The 23,113-nt window shown below is 42.2% G+C and overlaps 1 protein-coding gene across 1 annotated transcript in view; it reads left to right on the top strand.

Annotated features, from left to right (window-relative positions):
* Nucleotides 1-674: 674 nt before the first annotated feature.
* Nucleotides 675-23,113, top strand: part of APC (APC regulator of WNT signaling pathway) — a 199,050-nt gene continuing 176,611 nt past the window's right edge. Inside the window, exon 1 of the mRNA XM_030567970.1 lies at nucleotides 675-1,010. The gene's annotated coding sequence lies outside the window, so the exon portion shown is untranslated. The remainder of the gene's footprint in view (nucleotides 1,011-23,113) is intronic.

Below are 23,113 nucleotides of genomic sequence, written 5' to 3'. Positions count from 1 at the left end.
GCTGAACAGATTGAGCTAGGGTAACCAGATAAAAAGTGTGACAAATCAGAACAGGGGCTGGCGGGTAATAGAAGCCTATATAAGAAAAAGCCCTAAATATGAGGCCTGTCCCTATAAAATCGGGACATCTGGTCACCTTAGGAGCTCTTTGTGAGCTTGGGCACCCTCTTGTATTTTGTGTGCTAATACAGAAAGCGTTTTTTCACTGCTTTTCTTTGTGGGTTTGCTTCCGAGCTGTGTCCCCCACTTTCCCCTGCTGGGTCACTAAGCTTGCAATGGCCCTGGGCAAAGGTGGCCACCTTGGCAGATATCTCCCGGCTTAGTCTCACACACACACACATTCTCTCTCTCTCTCTCTCTCTCTCTCTCTCTCTCAGGTCTGTTTTTCGCTCTTCCCAGTGCTGCCTTTCTTAGTACAGGAACCACCCACCCTCCCCACAGCAAGCACTGGGCAGGACGGACGCAATCACACGGCCTGCTCGGAGCACCGCGGAGGGAGAGCAGCAGCAAGCCAGGCTCCCAGCAGCGGCACGCAGCAGGTGTGTGTAAAATGAAAGGGGACGACTAAAAGACTCCTTCCTTCGCGCGTGCGCATTGACTCCCCGAGCCGATTCCAGTTCTTCCAGGGTCGGCTGCTGGAGCTGGCAGTCCCCCAGCCGCGCCTGCGCACTACGCTGCCCCCTCAGGCAAGATGGCGGCGGGGAGACCAGTCAGGGAGGGGGCGTGAGGAGGGGTGGTCGCATTGTGGGGGCTGCCGGTGACTGAAGCCGAAGGGAAGCTCGGAGGGGCTGGGGCTGCCCGGCCCGTGTCGCGGGGATGAGGAGCCGGGACAGCGGGATAGGGGCCGGCCCCTGCCTGTGAGAAGGGGGAGTGTCTGTCGGCCCAGCGCCCTGTATGTGCGGCCGAGTCCGGCCCCGGTTGCCTCTTCCGCCCGCTGCCTGGGGCCGAGCTGGAGTCGGAGGAGTCGCCGCGGCGACGGCGGCGCGGCTGGGTGGGGAGAGAGCAGGCAGGTGAGTGAGAGAGAGCCGGGCCCCTCCCCAATGGCACCGCCAGCCCTCAGCAACCCCCAGGGCAGCATCCCGGCGAGTCCCCGTCTCTTGGCAGCCCGCTCCTGCATGCTGCCCCGCATGGCACCTCCCTCCCCAGCCGGCAGAGCCCCGGTACCACCCCTTGGGTACAGCCACCCCCGAGGAGCCCAGGTCCCTTTACCCCAGTTTACGTGACTTGCTGAGCCGAGCTTCCCACGGATACTGACTCAGTATTTCAGGATTGGATTAAATAACCCTTTCCGATGGTGGGGGAATATCTGTATTAGCCTACTGTCCAATACCCGTCCTGTACGTTACCCCTTGGAAGGGAGAGGAACGGATGGATGGGTGGTGTTTTGGCAGAGGCACTAGACTGGGACTCGTATCGAGATCTGAGTTTAGTTCCCATCTCCGCTGTAACAAATACTGCTGTAATATACAACTTTCATGTTGTTGTATAACAATATAAACGTAATGCTTCATGGCAGGAGTTGAAAAATTCCCAGATATCTGATCGTCAAAGGCCAGAATGTGTATGCAGTGAAGCCTGACAGCAATGTCTGTGAGAAGCCTAGCTCTTTTTAGCTTCTTTGGAAGGGGGGGGGCAATTAAATTTAAAAGTAAAGTCCCAGCCACCCCACGTTTTGCTCCGGTTGCTAGAGAGGACCTTCATCGCTTTTCCCCGACTCCAGAGCTTTCTGAAGGCTATGAAGGTTTCTTCTGCTACTGCTTATGGGTCTGTGTAATGTAACTCTCTACATTTTCACCACAGCCTCCGTTTTTGAGGTGTTCCTAGCTCTTCTCTCTGCTCATAGATTAAACAGGATATTTACATAACTCTAGTCTGTTTCACTTTCCAACTTCACTGGGTGACAAGGTGATCTGATTAACAGCTCTAGAAGTTACCAGTGCCCTGTTAGCTTTCACAAAGGGCATCAGTGAAATTATTAATGGTGGTAGCAGCACCCTGAGGAAGGTGAGCCTGCATCTGTTGACATTTGAAAAGCTTATCTTAGCAGTCATAAGGGTAAAAACCTTAAGACTTCTTGGGCGGGGGCGGGGGCGGGGGGGGGGAAGAAATTCTGCAGAAACTGATAGTTTAGGCTCACTTCCACAAACTCCTGATCCTCAGGAAAAAAAAAAGTGTGCCCCTGGTGGGGTAGTAGATTTTTCATGCCCTGCTTACATGGTGTTATATATTTGAAATAGTAATTTTTTAACTGTAGTTCTTGTAGTGGTCCTGGTTTAATTATCTGTGCTCTGATTTAAATGACCAAGGAATATTAATTTATTCTTTACCGTGGGCTTCACGAACTGTGGTATGAAAGCTTTCTTTTTTTTTTTTAAAGTGAATTTGATGAAGTTGTTATGCCAAGTAGCTCTTGCCAATCCTAGCGACCTAGGAAATGTTAGTCAAGTTAAAGTGGAAGTCATACAATCCTTTATCTTACTTTTTTTTGGTGGACTTCTGTTTTCCTTGATGTCTCTTTCCCTCCCATTCTGTAAAAGGCTTCATCACACATGCAGCATGTTCAGCATGTGCAACTGAAAGCACATCTTCCTGATGGAAGAATAATTACTATGATCTAAGCCTCAAGGAATATAGGGATATTTTGAGTTCCACAAAGAATATAAATGACTTATCTGGCAAAAGGATAGCTATAATTAGTGGTATACTACACTAAAACATAGCTGATAATTTTTTTTCAGATTTTACTTAATTCTGCCTCCCCTTGTGTTGGGATGATATGCATGTGTAATTTTTTTTGTTCTTGTTTTTCTTGCAATATTTTTCGTGTAATACTGTATGTAATAGTAAGTTTAGTGTAAAAGTATATTAAACTACACGCTGAGCAAGAAAAACAGGAATAGACAATACTACATGCTCAAATCTGAGATTTAATTTAGTTTTAGATATCTAAACTTTTGCATTTTTATATATTTGTTTTAACTGTAAAAATTGCATTTGCAGTTTCATTTTATTTAAAATATCAAAGAGTAAAAACCATAACCAATGTGTGTGTTTTGCATTTCCCCTTATCGAAAGATACAGTAATCAAACTTGTAGTAGAAAATAAGTCTTGCTAAAAGAGAGCTCAGATATTTGAGAATAAAATGGACTGGTCGAAGAGTAAGTACACAACACAATTTTCAAGTGTTGGGTTTGGCTTGTATGCATCATCTTTTAATAACTGACTTCTGTAAAGAATCTCCACAAAGATGGTCATAGGCCCTAGTCCTTGCCGGAAACCAACAGATCAAAACACATTTGTGTCTAGTCAAAACTATTTAAAACAAGTGCAAAAAAAAAAATAGTTCAAGAAATGAAATCACCCTTCTTTTTAAACTCTATCTTAAATACTTGTCTGACTTACCTCAACATTTCCTGAACATTTCTATTCTTCTAAAGAATCATACATGAAATTTCAGATGCATTCATTTAGGTCAGAGGAGCAATGCTATGCTGATAGCTGCTTATCCCAATGGGCAACTGCATTTTACTTTTACTGAAGTTTATATATGCTTTTATTCAAGTAGAACTCATTGAATTAATATTAGTTATTTCTTTTTATGTACTTGGTGGGTTGTTTACAAGATGTGCTTGCTCATATAATTCACCTTCAGACATTCCTTTCAGTGGTCCAACAATAACCAAAAATAAGTGGTCACTAGTATCTTGAATTACTGTCTTTTTCCAGTTGGATCAGCATAAAACTTTAATACATGTTGAAATCATCAAGTTGAACAAACTAGATGTGGTTCATTTGGTGTTGACTAACAGACTGAAAATATATTGGTAACCTAAGTGAAAATGAGACACTCAGATTGGCTTATGCTAGTTAACTTTTTCTCTCTGTGTTAAACCGTTTAGTGTACACATCTTGTAAAAGTGAATAACTTTTCACAGAATTATTAAATGCTTGTCAGAGTATTTTGCATAAATTAAATATCAGATTGTTCTAAAAGTATCATGAATGACATTCTAATAGACTTAGGTTTAGCATAGAGTTCATCTTACACACACTTTAATTTTGAAGTGTCCAATAGCCATACGGTAGTTCAGTAGTGTTATAGAATAGAAATCACAAACTCCAAGGCCCTGTCCACACATCAGAAACCTTTATGGGAAAAAGTGGTAAATCTCAAATTATTTTTTATTCCAAACTAAGTCTATTGCACAATGGGGACACATTTTAGTCTTCTCCTTTTTACCTTGTGTCATGGTATAATTCCCCACTCTGAACCTTAGCGTCCCAAAGATGGGGTACCAGCATGAATTCCACTAAGCTCAGTTGCCCGCTTAGTACTTGTAGCGCTGCCACCAACCAGGAATTCCAGTGCCTGGTACACTCTGGTCCCCCCAAAACCTTGCCCGGGGACCCGCAAGACCCAGTCCCTCTGGATCTTAACACAAGGAAAGTAAACCCTTTCCCTCACCGTTGTCTCTCCCAGGCTTCCCCTCCCTGGGTAACCCTGGAAGATTACTTTGATTCAAACTCTTTGAATCTTAAAACAGAGAGGAAAATTCACCTTCCTCCCCTCCTTCTCTCTCCCCTTCCCAGAGTCTCTCTGAGAGAGAAAGTAATCCTAACACAGAGAGAAAATTAACCTCTCTCTCCCCCTTCACTCCTTTCTCCCCACCAATTTCCTGGTAGATCCAGATCCAGTCCCCTGGGGTCTCACAAGAATAAAAAAAAAATCAGGTTCTTAAACAAGAAAAGCTTTTAATTAAAGAAAAAACAGTAAAAATTATCTTTGTAAATTTAAGATAGAATATGTTACAGGGCCTTTCAGCTATAGGCTGGGAGGGTATTCCCAGCGTCTAAGTACACAAGTACAAATTAAAATCTTTTCAGCAAAATACAAATTTGAACTCCTTCCAGCCAAATACACATTTGCAAATAAAGAAAACAAACATAAGCCTAACTCGCCTTATCTACCTAGTGCTTACTATTCTGGACATATAAGAGACTGTATCAGAGGGATTGGAGAGAAACCTGGTTGCACGTCTGGTCACTCTCAGAACCCAGAGAGAACAACCACCAAACACTAACAGCACACACTAAAACTTTTCTCCCTCAAGATTTGAAAGTATCCTGTCCCCTGATTGGTCCTCTGGCCAGGTGACAGCCAGGCTCACTGAACTTGTTAACCCTTTACAGGCAAAAGAGACATGAAGTACTTCTGTTCTGTTAACCCTTAACTATCTGTTTGACACCTTGAGTATTCATATTTTAAGAATCTGAGTTTTAGTAGCCTGTATGATGATGAGGGAATGAATGAGCAATGAATGAATGGGCCAAGGCTAGTTAGCTAATGGATTGATTACTAAAATGAACATCTGATTAGTTGGTAATTCCTCACATCATAATAGTGACACTGATACTTTGTTCTTAACAATAAAAAAAAAAAGCCTATCCTAGCAATATTTAGCAAATTTTGGGGTTTTTGTCTTGTTAAACTCAGACTATAATTATGAGTTTTATTGAAATAATATAAGGTGGACATGATAAAGGCGTGCAAATGTATGATAGTGATGTAACTATCAACCATACTATACTGCTGTAGAACCTTTTTATCACATGTCAAACTATTTTAATTGTAGACTTGCATCTTGTTACAGAAACTGGAAATATCTGTGCCTCTGTTACATGACTCGATAGGGTTTAGTTCTCGCTCCTTAACTTGAAAGTGAAGAGTATTTTTATTTTGGGCTGGAGACTTCCTTAACTGAGTTGACAATTTTTGCCTCGCTAATTTGCATTTGTGGAAGCCGTTCTTCTCTTGTTGAGGAGAAATGTTTTCTGGCGTCCAGAGAACTGTGTTTAGTGGACATGGTATTGTGGGGAGGCATATGGAAGGGAGAAGAGGCAGTTAGGAAGGATTTAAAATAAAAGGGGAGAGAGGTAGTTGACAGGACTATTTATGAGCACATTTGCCTGTAATACTTCTGATATTGAGCATTGGGTACAAGGTCATAGTGCATTAGTTTAACTTGATGGAGGAATATTAGTAGACACTTCATAAGACTGTCCATTTTGGTGTCCTAACTGGAGGATTATTGCTTTATTTAATAGTAGTTGTCTGTAGTGGGAACCAGAGGACTTAAAATGGTAGTTGTATTTTAGGAAAGGGAAAGAGATGGGCTCTGCTTGGCCCATGTCAAGGCACAGTATATTAAAAAATCTTGTCCTTTCAAAATAGTTTCGGAACAGTGGGCAGTAGTAACAAAAGAGTTACACTATGCTGTACTTGGAAAATATCAAATTTTAAAATTAGATCGTTGTATAATACATTTAAATGTACAGGCTGGGTATGTACAATTTCTTTCCTAGGAGCAGAGTAATTCCTTAGAAACACATTTTTAATCATTAACAGCACTGTTAGACAATAACAGGAAACTAATGACATTACTAAAACTGAGTTCATAATTTAGTGCGAGGATTGAATCAGACTGATGCATAAAATAGTCTGATGGTGATCTGGAAAAAGGGGTAAACATTGAAGTGGCAAAATTTGAAGATGATACAAAATTACTAAAGATAGTTAAGACCCAGGCAGACTGCGAAGAGCTACAAAAGGATCTCTCAAAACTAGGTGACTGGGCAACAAAATGGGAGATGAAATTTAATGTTGATAAATGCAAAGTAATGCACATTGGAAAGCATAATCCCAACTATACATATAAAATGATGGGGTCGAAATTAGCTATTACCACTCAGGAAAGAGATCTTGGAGTCATAGTTCTCTGAAAACATCCACTCAGTGTGCAGCGGCAGTCAAAAAAGTGAACAGAATGCTGGGAATAATTAAGAAGGGGTTAGAAAATGGGACAGAAAATATCATGTTGCCTCTCTATAAATCTGTGGTATGCCCACATCTTGAATATTGTGTGCAGATATGGTTGCCCCATCTTGAAAAAGATATATTGGAATTGGAAAAGGTTAGAAAAGGGCAACAAAAATGATTAGGGGTATGGAACGATTTCCATATAAGTAGAGATTAATAAGACTGGGACTTTTCAGCTTGGAAAAGAGATGGCTAAGGGGAGATATGATTACCGTCTATATAATCATGACTGGTGTAGAGAAAATTGTTGTTAGTAGCTACCAGTGTGGTGCTCTGCTCTTGTTCAGTGATGATGATAGTTGGCTGCGTGCGTGTTCCCTCTGTGTGCTGCCCTGGCTCTGTGCAGATAGCTGACACAACAACCATGAGAAAACCCCCAAAGACCACAGACTCTGGTAAGGTACGAAGGAACCCGAGCCAGGTTTATTGTCAAACGAAGCACAGTAATAGTTTTCTATGGACTCTACAGGACATACCACGAATATGTGCCCCCTGGCAATGGACACAGCTCAGTCAGTGGCGGGACTTTCCACTGCCCCCTAGGCTGGACAAAGATACACACTCTGGGGCCTACTTTTATAGAGTTACAGGACAGATTACTCATCCCTCCTGATGTATTGAAGTACAGCCTCTTGGCTCATGACGGTGCTGTCTGCCTTTTGATCATGTTGTTCCAGACATACAGATCTATCCATCATGCTGTCCTGTCTTTAAGATGCACCTGCCTGTTCCTTGTTATGTCTGTGGAGTGTCCTTGAATCAGGCTGTCCAGGTGCCATCTTGGCACAAGTTCCTCTTATTAGCCCTTATGTGTGAACGCACCTGCTTCTAACAACTCTCTTCTCATCAATTTCTGTGAGTGATGCCTGCCTCTGGCTCACAGCCCAGCTTTTGCTTAGCAGTGCCAGGAAGTACTTTGGTTCAGGCTTCAGGCCTCAAACTAGGCCTCTGACACAAGAGTTTATATTTCAGGGCCTTATCTTACTACAAAAGTAGATAAGGAAGTGTTGTTTACTACTTCTCATAACACAAGAACTAGGGGTCACCAAATGAAATTAATAGGCAGCAGGTTTAAAACAAATAAAAGGAAGTATTTCTTCACACAACACAGAGTCAACCTGTGGAACTTCTTGCCAGAGGATGTTATGAAGGCCATGACCATAAATGGGTTAAAAAAAGAACTAAATAAATTAATGGAGGACAGGTCCATCAATGACTATTAGCCAGGATGGGCAGGGATTGTGTCCGTAGCCTCTGTTTGCCAGAAGTTGGAAATGAGCAACAGGGGATGGATCACTTGATGATTACCTGTTCTGTTCATTCCCTCTGGGGCACCTGGCACTGGCCACTGTCAGAAGACAAGATACTGGGCTAGGTGAACCTTTGCCATTCTTATTCCCTAAATAAGGGATTGTCAAAGATATAAATTATTTAAACTGTTACAAAATATAGTAGAATTGTAAATGAAAGACTGCTGTGATGCCATTGCAGGCTAGTTATACAGGAATTAATTAATTAAGTGCATAGCATATTAATTTACTTGGTCTGATAAACAGATGTCTGTAATGTTTATAAATTACTTTTAATTGTTTGTGCACTTAATGTTAGTGATATTAATCATGTAGATCTGAACTTAGCTCTTTGTGGTGTGAAAATTGGTTTGGCCCTCTATTATTCAACAACTGGCAAGAGAGGGAGAAATGGAAGAGAGATGAAACATATTTCACTGGTGTGTTATAAGAATGTAAAGAAATTATGAATGCAGCAAACATAATTTAGGTGAGCTGACTCTTCCTTAACTTATTGATGCCAAAAATTCTCAGATTCACATCGTCTCTTCCCCATTTTAAAGCCTTCATTGTTGAGACACCACATTACAGCCCCTATCATTTGAGTGAAGGACTGTGTAAGAATCAGTTTGGAATTAATCAATGCTATTCCCTAATCAATTACAGAGGTTACAGTTAAGTTGTATATAGATGTGATTCTTTCACTCTAGGGTTAATATGTTGCTAATTAGAGTTTTACACCTTTGTCAGCCTCAGCTCTGGTTCTCAAGGGCTGCAAATTAAATTAAAATCTCCCAGTGACTGGACACACACTTTCTTGGGGAATTGAATGCCACAGTGCCTGAAAACATGCCTCTCTGCTGAAGTTTTGGCATTTTGATTCCAAATGTCCAATGAAGTCAGTAGGAGAGTCTTATCAAATGTTTACTCAGTATTAGAAGAGGGGGAAAAAAGTCTGAACTACTTAATTGAATGTAACCTCTTTCTATTTAAAGAATGTTCACAAGCGGATTGTGATTTTAATTAATTTTACTTAATCAAATTTGACTTGTCTTCATAATTTTTTTCACTTTATAGATAAGTCACAGATGGTTTTCTGTGAGCATTTGGTATGATATTGTCCTCACTTTCTAACTGGGTAATAGCTAATAGGGAAAGGATACAAACATGGACAAAGCAAAGTAGTTTTAAAATTTGAGTGAATATTTGAGGACCAAGCTTTTGCAGTTTGTGCACAGCTTTATTGAATCCAGTTAAGTACTGACAGAAATTTGGACTTAATGTAATGGTTTAACTGGTTAGGCTGAAAGGCTTCAGTTGTTACTTGCAGAGGGCTGACAAAATTGCCATGGCTTATTCAAAGAATATGAGACTATTTGGGGAAATAGAAACAATTAAAAGAACACAGAGATCAAAGTGATCAGTGAATCAAGTTCAGATCAGGCTATATATGCTTGCCTTCAAAGAACTTCATGAATTTTATAGAAGCAAGATTCAGGTTCTTCAGTGAAGGTGACAGATAATTTTGAACTTCAGTGGCATATCCAGATTTTTTTTTTTCAGTCAAAGGTTAAGGCTGTAAAGTGGTTTCAATTGTCTTTATTGCAGTTGCCATCTTGAATTTCCTGTAATGGAAGAGTATCAAAGCAGATGCTTTAGAAGGTTTTAAAGCTTAATTTTTTAGTTTCATCCCTTCTTTCCCAATATATGATTTTTATTTTTTTTAATCTTTTTCTGCATACACTGAGGCAGAAAGAAGGGTACATTTCTTCTCCCTCTTTCCTGCTGTATTCCCACAGCTTGGAAGGGCCAAAATTTGAATTGTGTTGGTTAAGAGTGCATGTGGGTCTTGCACAGAATTTCCAGTATGTACCAATATGCAGACATCTGTGTTATGCTGCCATTGCCCATCTGGTCCATTCTACAGGCTAAATTTGTACTGATCAAAATAAATGCCTGACTTTTTACTCACCTCAGTTTACCACCTTAGTGGCACTTGCACTCTGAAGATGCAGCTGAATCAGAAATAAATGTTTGGGGTTTGTTCTTTTGTTTTAAGGTTTTACTGGTCCTCGTCTTGAAGCCGTCCTTAGCAGTGGAGTTAAAGGCAAATACCAATGCTGTCAACCACTGGCAGCTGGTTAGTATTAAATAAGAATAAAATGCTGTGTGGTTAATACCTAGATTTGTGCAATGCAGTTACTTTTCTTCTGTGTTCTTCCTTCTCACCTGTGCTGTTGTTAGCTTGGAAGATGCTCATTCCAGGGTCTGAAGCTTCAGAGCATTCAGCCAAGCTTCTAGGTAATAGCTAGAAAGGGCCTAGGGAAGTGCTTGGCTTTCTCAACAGCACTCCTGTCTACTCCAGGCGGTAAATAGTCTCCTTGCTGAAGTCAGCAGTTAGTGGACTGGTAACATTTGAATCAACAAAATACAGAATCTTCAGAGATCAGGTCTTATGTCGGGTTACATCCAGATAAAGATCTGCACCTGGACTGCCAGAATCTCAGAAGTACAGGCCTCTCTTGAGCCTTACATCAAACACAGTTGCCTTTTGAGTACACAGGTAAGTCTTTTTTTGTTTTGCAAAGACATGGAATGCTGTTACAAGCTTCAAAATATTTATACTTCTTATGTCTGTATTCTTGCATTCATTTAGACTATCACTTCAATGTTAATTAGTGCATGCAGTTGAATCTGTGAACTAAGATGTCATATGGTTTCCTGTAGTTAATATTAGACTAATAGGGTGTTTGAATTGGTATGGAATTAGGTCTTTTGACAAAAGGTTTAGATGCCAGCTCAAGTGATGGCCTACTAATTAAATGTCTGAATGTCATTGTTGGGACCTTGAGAACTGAACTTGATTGATGAAGCTTTTTCCAAAAAATGTTTCAAGTGCAAGAAATTGAAAGGAGTGAATTGAATGGGGAGAAAGAATCCTTGTCCACTTCTTTAACTAGTAGATTTGTGAACTGCTTTATTTGCATGAAAAAGTAGATTTCTGTACATGATTGTCTTTATACTGTTCCAAATCCATCTCTCAGTTTTACAAGGGAACAAAATGTTCAGTTCTTTTCTGTAGCTCTGAACTGGTGCCCAGAATGATATAAAGGTACTAGAGGCCCATGTGAAACAAGCTACTATACATGCAGTCATAAAGATCAGAACCCAGTCAGAAATACAGCAGGATCTTCTAGCTTAATCTGCTGTATCACCTTTATAAATCTGTAGCTTCTAATTGCATCTGACAATTTAAAAAATGTCATTTTACATTGTTTTCTTTATCTGACCTATCTGCACCAAGAAAGAGCTGTCAAAGGTAACTTTAGAGGATGGATGACTTTTTAAAAGGCATATATAAATATTTATAATGCAGATTTAGGTATATTCTCTGGTAGAGGAGTGTGTTCTCGTTATTGCTCTTTGATCTAGTGCCATTTGTATTGTTTGAATCTCTTCCAATAGACTAAAGTGACCAGGGTATGTTTCTGGACTTGAGGTGGTTAGCCACCTAGTAAACTGATAATTCAACGTCAATTAATTTTGTTTATACTTCTTAATCAGTGAACCATTTCTAAACATGCGTATTTAAGCACACCAGTCTGGCCCTTCAGGCAGTAATATACATTTGGATCTCTCTGAAATGTCAGGTTATTGTGTGGTCCAAGAGGAATTTTTTTTGAAGCCAATGTTCTGAGTTCCTGGTCTTTTTTGGGAAGGAAGCCTAAAAGTGCAATGGAGTCCTGGTGGAGGTGAGGTGATCAATAGCTGAATCTAGCTATGCCTCCTCAATTGTTTCTTGAAAAAAAGAAGGTATTATATATTCACATTCCAAACTAGCATAGGTTTTATGTGGAAAGGACAGCAGTTCATATAACAGCCTCTAAAAGAACTTCAGTCACAAGATAGGAGCACATACAGAGCTGTGGGGGTTTTATGTCAATAGTAAGAGACCAATTATAGCAGATAAAATACATATCAATGTGGTGTAACCAGTAGTTAGAAAAATGGTGATCAGCCAGGATCTTGGATGCCTCACTGACAGCGGTTAAACTAGGGCACAGTACAGGTGACTCTACTGGCGCTAAAAGACCACCTTATGGCCATGAACACAGCAAAAAGTTCATGTTTAGGCTGCTGGACCTCTCTGCAGTCTTTGACACTTTGCTACTGACAAGGAGCTACTAACACACCTATACAACGTAGCAGGAGTAGATGGTCCAGAACTACAGTGGCTGCAATTGTTTCTCTCTGGCAGAATTCAAGGAATCATGATGGGTAACTGCTCCTCCTTTCCAAAGTCCTGTAAGAATCCATACCCTCTCTGTTTTCTCTTGAATATCTATGTGAGACCGCTTTGGGGAGAGGGAGACCTCATGGGCTCAGTTGCCAATACTATGCTGATGGCACTCAACTATATATACCATTCTCAACTTCTACAACCAGTGCCACTACTAATAGGTAAGAGTGCCTGCAAGAAATTAGCTCTTGGGTGAAGAACAGCTGGCTCAAGGTGAACCCAGAGAAGGCTAAAGTGATGTTGATCAGAAAAAGACAAATGCATAGATGAACTGGCAGAGACGTTGTCTCCACCTTTTATTGAAGGCATACAGCTCCCATTTGTCAAAGTGGCATTAGACTCCTCACTGGAGCTTTTTGTCGTTAAAACTTTTGTTGTTTGGGGCAACAAAAGTTTTAATGACAAAAGTGCCAGTGTAAACAAAGCCTAATACAGTGACAAGGAGACAATCAGTGACAGGATAAAACAGCAAATCTAGTCAAAAGAAATACTCCCATTCTCTCCTCCTTCGGTACCTCCCCTCCCCAGCAACATAAAGTTAATCTGTGGCACTCTGCCCTAAGCAGGGCCAGGGAATGCAATCCAGGACTCTAGGACACTATGACATGGAGTCCTTGTGGGTTCTTCCCCCATGTCATAGTACTGCCACCCTTCATTTGGAGTGAGTGGTGGCAGCTTCCCACCATTTTGTGTGTTTGTGTGTGTGGAGGGAGTGAGTGAGTGAGAATTTCTAGTATAGTGGCTCTTGGAGCTAAATCTCCTTTGGGATACTGGGGCGTTCACACCTCCAAACTAAGTCTGTAGGGAGCTTCAAAACAATAGAGCTTGTCTCCACAGGAGGTTTTGTTAGCATTAATTCAAGCAAGTGTGAATTGAAAATGCCTGTGTACACACAGTGCAAACCCTTAAAGCACACTGAGGCCATGTCTACATCTAAAATTTTGCAGCGCTGGTTGTTACAGCTGTATTAGTACAGCTGTATAGGGCCAGCGCTGCAGAGTGGCCACACTTACAGCAACCAGCGCTGCAAGTGGTGTTAGATGTGGCCACACTGCAGCGCTGTTGGGCGGCTTCAAGGGGGGTTCCGGGACCGAGATAGCAAACCGGGAAAGGAAACCAGCTTCGCCGCGGTTTGCTCTCTCGGTCCCGGAGCCAGCCAGCAAACCGCGGGGAAGGAGACCTGCTTGCTCGGGGTTCCGGGACCGAGAGAGCAAACCGGGAACGCCGCGGTTTGCTCTCTCGGTCCCGGAGCCAGCCAGCAAACCGCGGGGAAGGAGACCTGCTTGCTCGGGGTTCCGGGACCGAGAGAGCAAACCGGGAACGCCGCGGTTTGCTCTCTCGGTCCCGGAGCCAGCCAGCAAACCGCGGGGAAGGAGACCTGCTTGCTCGGGGTTCCGGGACCGAGAGAGCAAACCGCGGCGAAGCTGGTTTCCTTTCCCGGTTTGCTCTCTCGGTCCCGGAACCCCGAGCAAGCAGGTCTCCTTCCCCGCGGTTTGCTGGCTGGCTCCGGGACCGAGAGAGCAAACCGCGGCGTTCCCGGTTTGCTCTCTCGGTCCCGGAACCCCGAGCAAGCAGGTCTCCTTCCCCGCGGTTTGCTGGCTGGCTCCGGGACCGAGAGAGCAAACCGCGGCGTTCCCGGTTTGCTCTCTCGGTCCCGGAACCCCGAGCAAGCAGGTCTCCTTCCCCGCGGTTTGCTGGCTGGCTCCGGGACCGAGAGAGCAAACCGGGAAAGGAAACCAGCTTGATTACCAGAGGCTTCCTCCTTCCACGGAGGTCAAGAAAAGCGCTGGTGAGTGTCTACATTGCATTACCAGCGCTGGATCACCAGCGCTGGATCCTCTACACCCGAGACAAAACGGGAGTACGGCCAGCGCTGCAAACAGGGAGTTGCAGCGCTGGTGATGCCCTGCAGATGTGGACACTCTCAAAGTTGCAGCGCTGTAACTCCCTCACCAGCGCTGCAACTTTCTGATGTAGACAAGCCCTGACTCTCTATATGCTGCAAATTCTGTTCTATACTTTCAGAGTCGAGTAAGTTCACTGCAAATGTAGTTAGTGCAGATTGTTGTTCATGTGCCCACAATACTTTTGCACATTGCTTGGCAGTCCTTCCACTGCTATCCACACTGCTTTGCGGGTATCTGTGACCAACTTGTCTGTTTACCTGTGCTTTCCACTGCTCAGGGATCAAGTTGATTGGATGTCTCCTCCACTCTTTAAAAACTGGTGAGAGGCCAGGATCGGCCCATTTGCTCCTGGATTTCAGTATATCAGCATTACAGCAATATTTGTGCAGCCGCAAGGAGCTGGGGCGAGATTTTTTTTTTTGATCTTGCAATCTGGTGAGAAATGACAGTACAGCAAACTTTTGCAACCAAACACCACCATAAGAATCTTTTTGTAAACAGCACTAAACAGATGGCCAAGCAGGGTCGCAGCCAGGATGTTAAGCAGTACAATATAAAGATCAAAGAGCTCAGAAAAACGTACAAAACCCCCGGGGATGCCAGAAACAAGTCCAGAGGTCCCATGTGACAATCTGCTCTATGAGAAGCTGGCATGCCACTAGAACCCAATCTCTTTGTGAGCAGTGGTGCCCCTGCTGAGGAGACTGTGGCCCCCTGCGGATGGCCACGATTCATGGGTGAAGGACAGTAAAGTGATCTCCTCATACAGCCAGGATCTCTTCAGCACTTGAGACCCTGAGAGAGGCCCAATTCCTAGCCCAAATCTCAGTCCAGGCTGCAGCAGGAAGATCCTCTCCAGGAGACTTTTGCATGTAAGTATCTATCTTTACAATTTATTATTATGCTATACAGTGGTGCTAGCTTCTGTTCTGGGTGCCCAGTGGCAGGTGCCATTTGGGTTGAATGTGAACTACCAGCCTTTCTGAGCCTCTTGCCCTCACCCAACACTGTCCCTCCCCTTTGTTCTGCCTTTCCTAAGAATATTTTCAAAATGGCAACTGGGCTAGCTAATCAACTTCTATCTCATGCTAATGCTCCGACCATCAACTGTTTACAAACTCATGTCATGAAGGGCATATAGACATCTACTAATTTCCTAGCAAATATTGCCCCTTCTCTCTATTCGCGTGCTCAGAATGGTTGCCACATGACAAGCTACAACTTTCCCCTTCCCTAGCGTGATAGTTTCATTTGAATCTATGTAGTGTGTCTTCTAAGACAGTCATTCGGGGGGAAAAATGGTTAGGTTAGTTTTCAGTTTATATGAAGTACATATGGGTATAGGCATTGCATGCCCATATAGCTAATAGAGCTAATGATCCCTGCAGAAATGTATATAGTCTGTAACAATGTTGCATTGCAGGAAAAGATTAGGTTAGGAATTGCATGACTACAGCTCTTAAGGCAATTGAATGAGGTATATCAAATACCAGTTTAATCATTGTTGCAGTAAAGTAAACAAAGGAGTCATAATGGCCTTCCATAGGTTATATATTTAATAGAAAAAGGCTGGGAGCTGTTAAGGTTTTAAACAATCAATGTAGAACCCACTCTACTTTTCTTTGCACTTTCTGAATCTCTGCAGGAGAGAGCAGACTGAAGGCTGAGAAAGTCTTCATTTTAGTATGGACATTCAGCAGCACTACCATTGTTCCTGGTATAGCTTGCAACTGCTTTGCACTTCTGGGGGGACCGTCTTGGTGAATAATTCACAACATCTCTCTCTAGTGTACCCTTTGCCTTTTAAGCCCCTTCTCTACTCCTAGTCATCTGCCTCAGTGTAAGTCATCCAGAGTCAGGACAGCCTAAAGGGGATGTAGAGGGAAATGCTATCCAGCTCCCTCCTGATTCATCCCTAACTTCATTTCAGTGGCCCAATCAGGAATATCGTGCACCCATAGAAGTACCTTCAAGGCACAGCATAAACTGCAAGCCCTAAACTGGGAACACCAATCCCAGCATCCTATTTAGCCCACATGTACGCACCCCTTATCTCTGAGGTCTCCCGAGACTGAGATGAATCTCAGGGAATGGTCTTAAGAAACAGAAGATAAGAAAAGTGCTGTCACTGCTTCTGTGGAAACAGTACTAATATGAACAATAACTATTTGTTTTTACTTTTCTCTGCTCCCCCAGCCACAGTACCTGCAGCAGTGAGACCTTCAAGAACAGAGCCTTCATCAACAGCTCAGTGACTGGCAACCTGAGAGGGAAGAAATGGAGGTCCAAAGAGGAGATGTTTAGAGCCCTAGTCATAGGCTTGCGAAAAAAACAAAAACCACTCCCCACACTTATCAAGAACTGAATAGTGTGTTTAATGAATGAGAGGGAGGTATACAGGCAACTATCTAGAAACGCCATTGAACTGGCCCAGGACAGCAATGTTATGTGACCAAAGACACAAAAAAGCAGCTCCTGGAGGTGATGAACAGGCAGAAAACTGCTGGAATGCATGCTGCTGTTAGGCCAGCAGACAATGCAGTGCCCTCGGCCAGGACTCAGTCATGTTCGTTAGATCCTGGATAATACAGGGAACTGGGAATAACATGGATGTCCTGTCCCAAGCCCCAGCACAAGGCAGCAAGAACAATATCAGTGGGAGGCCAGGAAATTCAGGTCAACCTGTGCACCTGGCAACTTTGATCCCTGTCAGTGAACCTCAGAAGGCAGAAAGATTAGAGGCAGCAAATGCAAGACATGCCCCTGCCTCCGAACAGGAACCCTCTCACCTCCCCATAACTGCACTGCATGTGAATGTTGCACTTTTTCACTTTAGAGCTGTTTCATGTTTTAATCACGATGAGAAAAGTTTGTAGAGTTTTCAAAGTTTTATTTTTGATGATGGTTAACTGGCATAATTTGTTCAATAAAAAAATTGATGTCTCAAAGCATTCAGTGTATGACACATACAAACACTAATTTTCAACTTAACAAGTTTTAACAATTATTAAAGCATACATGCTACAGTCAAACAAAAAATACCATAATGTGCCAGCTCTAACATCTGTAAAATCAACTCTGCTGCTCAAAATCCAACCCCACTTCCCCTGAAGACACAGCTGCACATTTCCAGGCACCAGGCTCAAAGAAAGAATAAAATGTTCCCTGACAGTATTGTCCTCGTGATTTACATGTTGTACAGGGTGCCTTGCTGGATGGTCATACTGCTGGGCAATTCTCTGCACCTCAGCCTACCACTCATCACTGAGACTTTCTCGCAAATGTTGTATAAAATATAACATGCAGCTATAATCCTAGGCAAGTATTGTTCTGCAGCCTCTAACCTAGTCATAAGACAGCACCACCTCACTTTCAAATGGCCAAATGCCCATTCCATTCTCATTTTGTAACTTCGCAGTGGTTCTCAAACTTTTATACTAGTGACCCCTTTCATATAGCAAATCTCTGAGTGTGACCCTCCCCCCCCAATAAATTAAAAACACTTATTTATATATTTAACACCATTATAAACGCTGGAGGCAAAGTGGGGTTTGGGGTGGAGGCTGACATCTTGCAACCCCCCAGGTGGTAACCTCGCAACCCCCTGAGGGGTCCCGATCCCTCAGTTTGAGAATCCCTGTTCTAAGACAATAATTAAACTGTTTGTTTCTTCTATCAGTATGTCATGAAACAGAGGATACGCCAGCTCTCCTAGGCATGTATGCAGTTCTGTGTAGGGAAGATTGTTTTGATTAGGCACTGTTGATTGTGCAGCGACCCATATGGGTACAGGCTCTGATAAGATCTTGTAGAAGCTCAGATGCCATTGAAGAATACAGGAAGTAGTTCATCATCCACATTTTATGTTCATGTTGCAATGGTAATGCAATATCTGCTTTACCTGCGTGCGAAGACATGCAAATCTTTGTTTGCCAAACGCTGTTTTGACATGCCCTTCAGAACAGTCTTCACATGGTGGGAGTTTGGCCAGTGACTTGTCCATTGTGCTTCAGTCTAGCCATCAAAATCAATTCAGGTCTCTTTGGCTCTTTTTCCTCTCACTCTGGTGATATGCACTCTTACCAACTTCAGCTGCAATTTCTGCAGCAAGGGTCCATCACTCCAAGTTTAGCAAGATCTCTGAAACAATAAGCTTCCTTTGTTTTTACAACATTGAACACAGATTCCCCCCCAATACAAAGTAAGATGATGCAGTTACATTTTGTTACTATATATACAGTAGCAAGTATATTGCAGAAATTGGGAGTGAGTCATCACAAATTGCGTGCACAGATGTGAAGCGACACTTGTCGGTTATGCTAGTACTGTAATGGTGCCTGTTTCAATTCACATGTTATCTGTGTTCCATTTCTGGAAATCAGTGAACAGCAAGGACAAAAGATCTGTATCAGGTGACCTCTAATTACTGTGGTTCCTTTGACACCGTGAGACCCAAAAGCCATATTGGCATGTACAGCAAGCAGAAGCATCCTTGTCTGTTTCCTCTTAAGTACTGTACAAGTTATGGGCTTCTTCAGCACCTCTATTGGTGATGGACTTTGCTATTTCACTATTGGAAAATCCTCCAGCAAGGAGGAGTGTTTGTATTGGGTGTGCTCCTACACCCTTCGGTACCTTTTGAAATATATATTTACAGAGGAATTTTATAATTGACTTGCTTGTTGGATGCCATGTTTGGAAATTTTTCCATGGAGGTACAGTAACTCCTCGATTAACATTGTAGCTATGTTTCTGAAAAATGTGACCTTAAGCAAATCCAATTTCCTTATAAGAATTAATGTAAATGCGGGGGTTAGGTTCCAGGGATGCACCCCCCAACACACACACAGAGTGTATAAGTTTTAAACAAACAATTTAATACTATACACAGCAGTGATGATTGTGAAGCTTGGTTGAGATAGTGAAGTCAGAGGGTGGAAGAGGGTGGGATATTTTCCAGGGAATGCCTTACTTCTAAATGATGAACTAGCACTCGGCTGAGCTCTCAAGGGTTAACGCATTGTTAATGTAGCCTCACAGTCTACAAGGCAGCACAAATGGAGGGAGAGAGACAGCATGGCAGACAGATACACACTGTGTGTGTGTGTGCGCGCGTGTGTATGTGAGAGAGAAGAGATGTGCATTGCCCCTTTAAGTATGCTGACGCCACTGTAAGTACATTGCCTTTTTAAGTAGAGCAGCAAGTTGAGACAGCAGCTGCAGCCAACAAGCTCCCTCTGTCCTGAGCCCTGTAGTGTCCCTCCCACCCCCCGCTCTATAGAGATGGGGTAAGTGGGGAACAGGGGGGAGGGGAACACCCTGATGTTAGCCCCCCTCCTCCCCCTCTCCCTCCACAGCAAGCAGAAGGCTCTGGTGAACAGCTCTAAGGCAGAGGGCAGGAGCAGCACATGATAGTGGGGGAAGGGACAGCTGAACTGCCGGCAATTGCTAGCCTGCTGGGCAACTGCCGCACAGGGAACTTAGGGGAGTGGGGAGCTGATGGGGGAGGTTGCTGGTCCACCCTGGTTCCAAGCCCCTACCAGCTAGCTCCAACGCGCTGCTCTTCCTGCAAGCAGTGGATAAAGCAGGCAGCTGTCACACAATGTTATAAGGGAGTATAATGCAACTTTAAATGAGCATGTTTTCTAGTAGATTAGCAACGTAACGATGTTAACCAGGAGGACTTTAAGTAAGGTGTTACTCTGCAATGTGTCCACCACTCACTTAATATTTCTTGCATCTAGCCTTTGATCCTATCTGGCATGGCCTTTCTGCAGTTTTTAGAGTTTTTATCTGTCAAATACTTCAATTATGGAATTAGCTTTGTCAAATGCTTTTAGTGTCCTCCTCAAGTACTCAGCAGCCAATTTAATGAATTTGGTGGAATTTGTCTCCAGCCATCATTTGTATGACAGCCATGGCATCTCTGATTTCTTTGTTACATACTCTTAGCTCATGGATTCTTTGAGTTTGCAGTTGATGCCCTAGTTGAGTTTTCTGTTCTCATTGTTCCATCAGCATGAAAGAAGGACTCATGCCTATGTCCCATCAGATGACTAAGAACAATTCCCATTCAAACATCTGTCTTACAAATGACAGGGCTCTATCGGCAAAACAATTTCTGGACTGGCATCTGCTGTGATTCTCTCTCTTGCTAGATTTAAATTTGATGGTCTTAGCCGTGTCCGTAAATGTTTTGGTGACAGATTTCTTGACTGGACTGAAGAAGCTGCATATCCCATCAGAATTGAGTCCACCGATCACAAATCTTTGTATTTCAGCATCTGCTCCTCTCAGTAGGCACTCTTGTATATCTGACGTTGCATGCAGTTCAGTAGGTATGTTGATAAACACCTCTAGAAATAATTCAGGGTCAAAAGGAATTGCCATATTGTTGATGAAGTGGTTGATAAGAACTGTAACATGCTCTTCATCCCTCTTCATTGTAGAGGCAAGGATTTGTTTGTGGACTTTGTCTTCACTACTACTTGTAGGACACATCTTTCTTGCATATCTTTTGCATATTCATTCAGGACATGTCTTGTGAGGGTCCATCTGACAAGGGCTGGCTTCTTTATTGTCAGTCCAATCTCACTGCTGCTCTTTGAGTCTGACAGTTTTCTCTGTTCCCATGACACTCAAGATTCCATGGAAAGAGCTAGGAGTCTGATGCACAGCAAATTTCCCAGATTCAAAGACATTATGTACTTCAGAAAGATTTAACATATAAATAATGTAGATTTGTACCTACTTGGCATAGTTGGGCCTGTTTTGCAGTAAAGGCGTATGGAAGCATGGCATGGTATGGGTGTGTGTAAGTGAAATTTCCAATCACTTTTCACTCTGCATGGACTTCTTAAAGTAGCATCTGGAGAAAATAATCCCAGAACATGTGATGGTATGGAAAGTCTCCAACATTCATCTGAAATTCCTCCAGTAGTAGTAGCCTATGCTGATTTAAAAAAAAAGAAGAAAAGTTCATAAGGTGACTGTATTATTGTAGTGTAATGGTTTTGCTTTGATTCATTTTACTCAAGTTGGAAGAAAGACGTTTTGGGTGACAAACTGCCTCCTTAGCAATCAAATCTTCCATAGGTCTGCACAACATGTCAGTTTTTGATATGCTGCGTCCCTTAGATTGGTTCCTCTCTCAAATATTTCTGTTTTATGAAGTTTCTTGTCTTGTCTTTTATGTGTGTTTCTCAAGCAAACAATGCAACAGGATCAATCACTAGAGGACTTTCTTGCTTTGTTGGCTGTAGAAGCAGGTGAACATGATGCTTTCTGATCAGAGTCAGTCTGGTTCTGCTTCCCCCTCCTTCCTCCTCCCCCTCTCCCCAATAATACAACTCTGACATGCCAAATTTGAGTTGCTTGAGTATTTCTTAAAGCAACCCCTGTGATAGAGTATTAGTGGCAATCTGAACTAGAAAATTCATCCAGTAGCTGCTAGTACAATTAATCTCTCCTGGCATCTGCTGCCAGATTCATAGAATTCTGTCTAGCACCTAGTGGCTTTTGCCATTTTTTTTCATTCTCTTGGTTTTCTTGAAGAAACCCCATTTTTCAAAATTTGTGGAGAGTCTTTTTCTTTTTGATATAAGTTTTAAGGGTCTTGTATTCTCCAAGTCTTCATATACTGTAACTTCCCTGTAGAGGTTGAATTGCCAAAGTATATTATTAACATTACCACCATTGCTACATTTTTATTTGTTCAAGTATACAGACTTATGCTAAATTAGATTTATATATTAGCATCAAAATTGCTGTTTTTGATAGAAGCCCAGTATAAAGCTGTGTATTGTTATCGCTAATACTGATCTGTGCATAAATGTCACTGAATTAAAAAGCTACATTCTAGAATATTCAAAGGCTAGTACTGCATGCATAGGCATTTACAAATTAAAATCTTCTACTAGACAGACTAGATACTACATGTAGATAAAAAGATTACAAATGGAGAAGCATTACATTAAGAATTCACATAAATTTGTCTGCCCACTATGCAAATACATACCTGTGGGCATGGAATGAACTGCTACTTTAGTGGGAGACTGATCTGGTCAACAAATATATAGAACACTATTATAATCATTTGAGATACATTAACTGTTAAGAATATGGTGTATGAAAAATTTCATACTAGTATATTGTAAAATGTTGATATTCACCATTTTTGCCCCATGCTAAACAGCTTTATCATTCTGGGAGGCGGAGGAAGTCTGGCACATGCAAAACCAATAAAAAAAATTAATACATTGTCATTGGTAACTTTGACCAATAAACACCACATTAAGATGCTGAAATTAATGTAAAAGGAAAAGCTATAGTCAGTCATGATGCAGTGTTTCTGGAACTGCAAAAAAGACTCTCATTTTGGGGTACCATTGTTTCACCTTGCCTGCAAGCTTACGATATCTCTTGACAGCTCCACATCATACGTCATCTAAATGTACACAAAATAAGCATTAAAATGATGTGGGTCCATTAAACTTCAAAAATATGGACCTTTTTGGAAAGTTGCCACATGCCTATATCAGACTACTATACACTGAATTAGAATAATGTGTTAGTCTTAAATGCACATTTATCAGATGACTCTTTTATAATAAAGTAATTTATGGTTTATATAACCCAAAAGCTTGCTTGATGGAAGACATGTGAAAGCATTGCATTCTGTTGAACTGTAAGCAAATCCAGAAATAATATTATTAGGGAAGAAAAATATTTTAATGGAAC

The sequence above is a fragment of the Gopherus evgoodei genome, chromosome 6 (genome assembly GCF_007399415.2).
Source record: "Gopherus evgoodei ecotype Sinaloan lineage chromosome 6, rGopEvg1_v1.p, whole genome shotgun sequence".
NCBI lineage: Eukaryota > Metazoa > Chordata > Testudines > Testudinidae > Gopherus > Gopherus evgoodei.
Note: the sequence above shows the minus strand (reverse complement) of the source record. Positions and strands in the feature narration are given on the sequence as shown.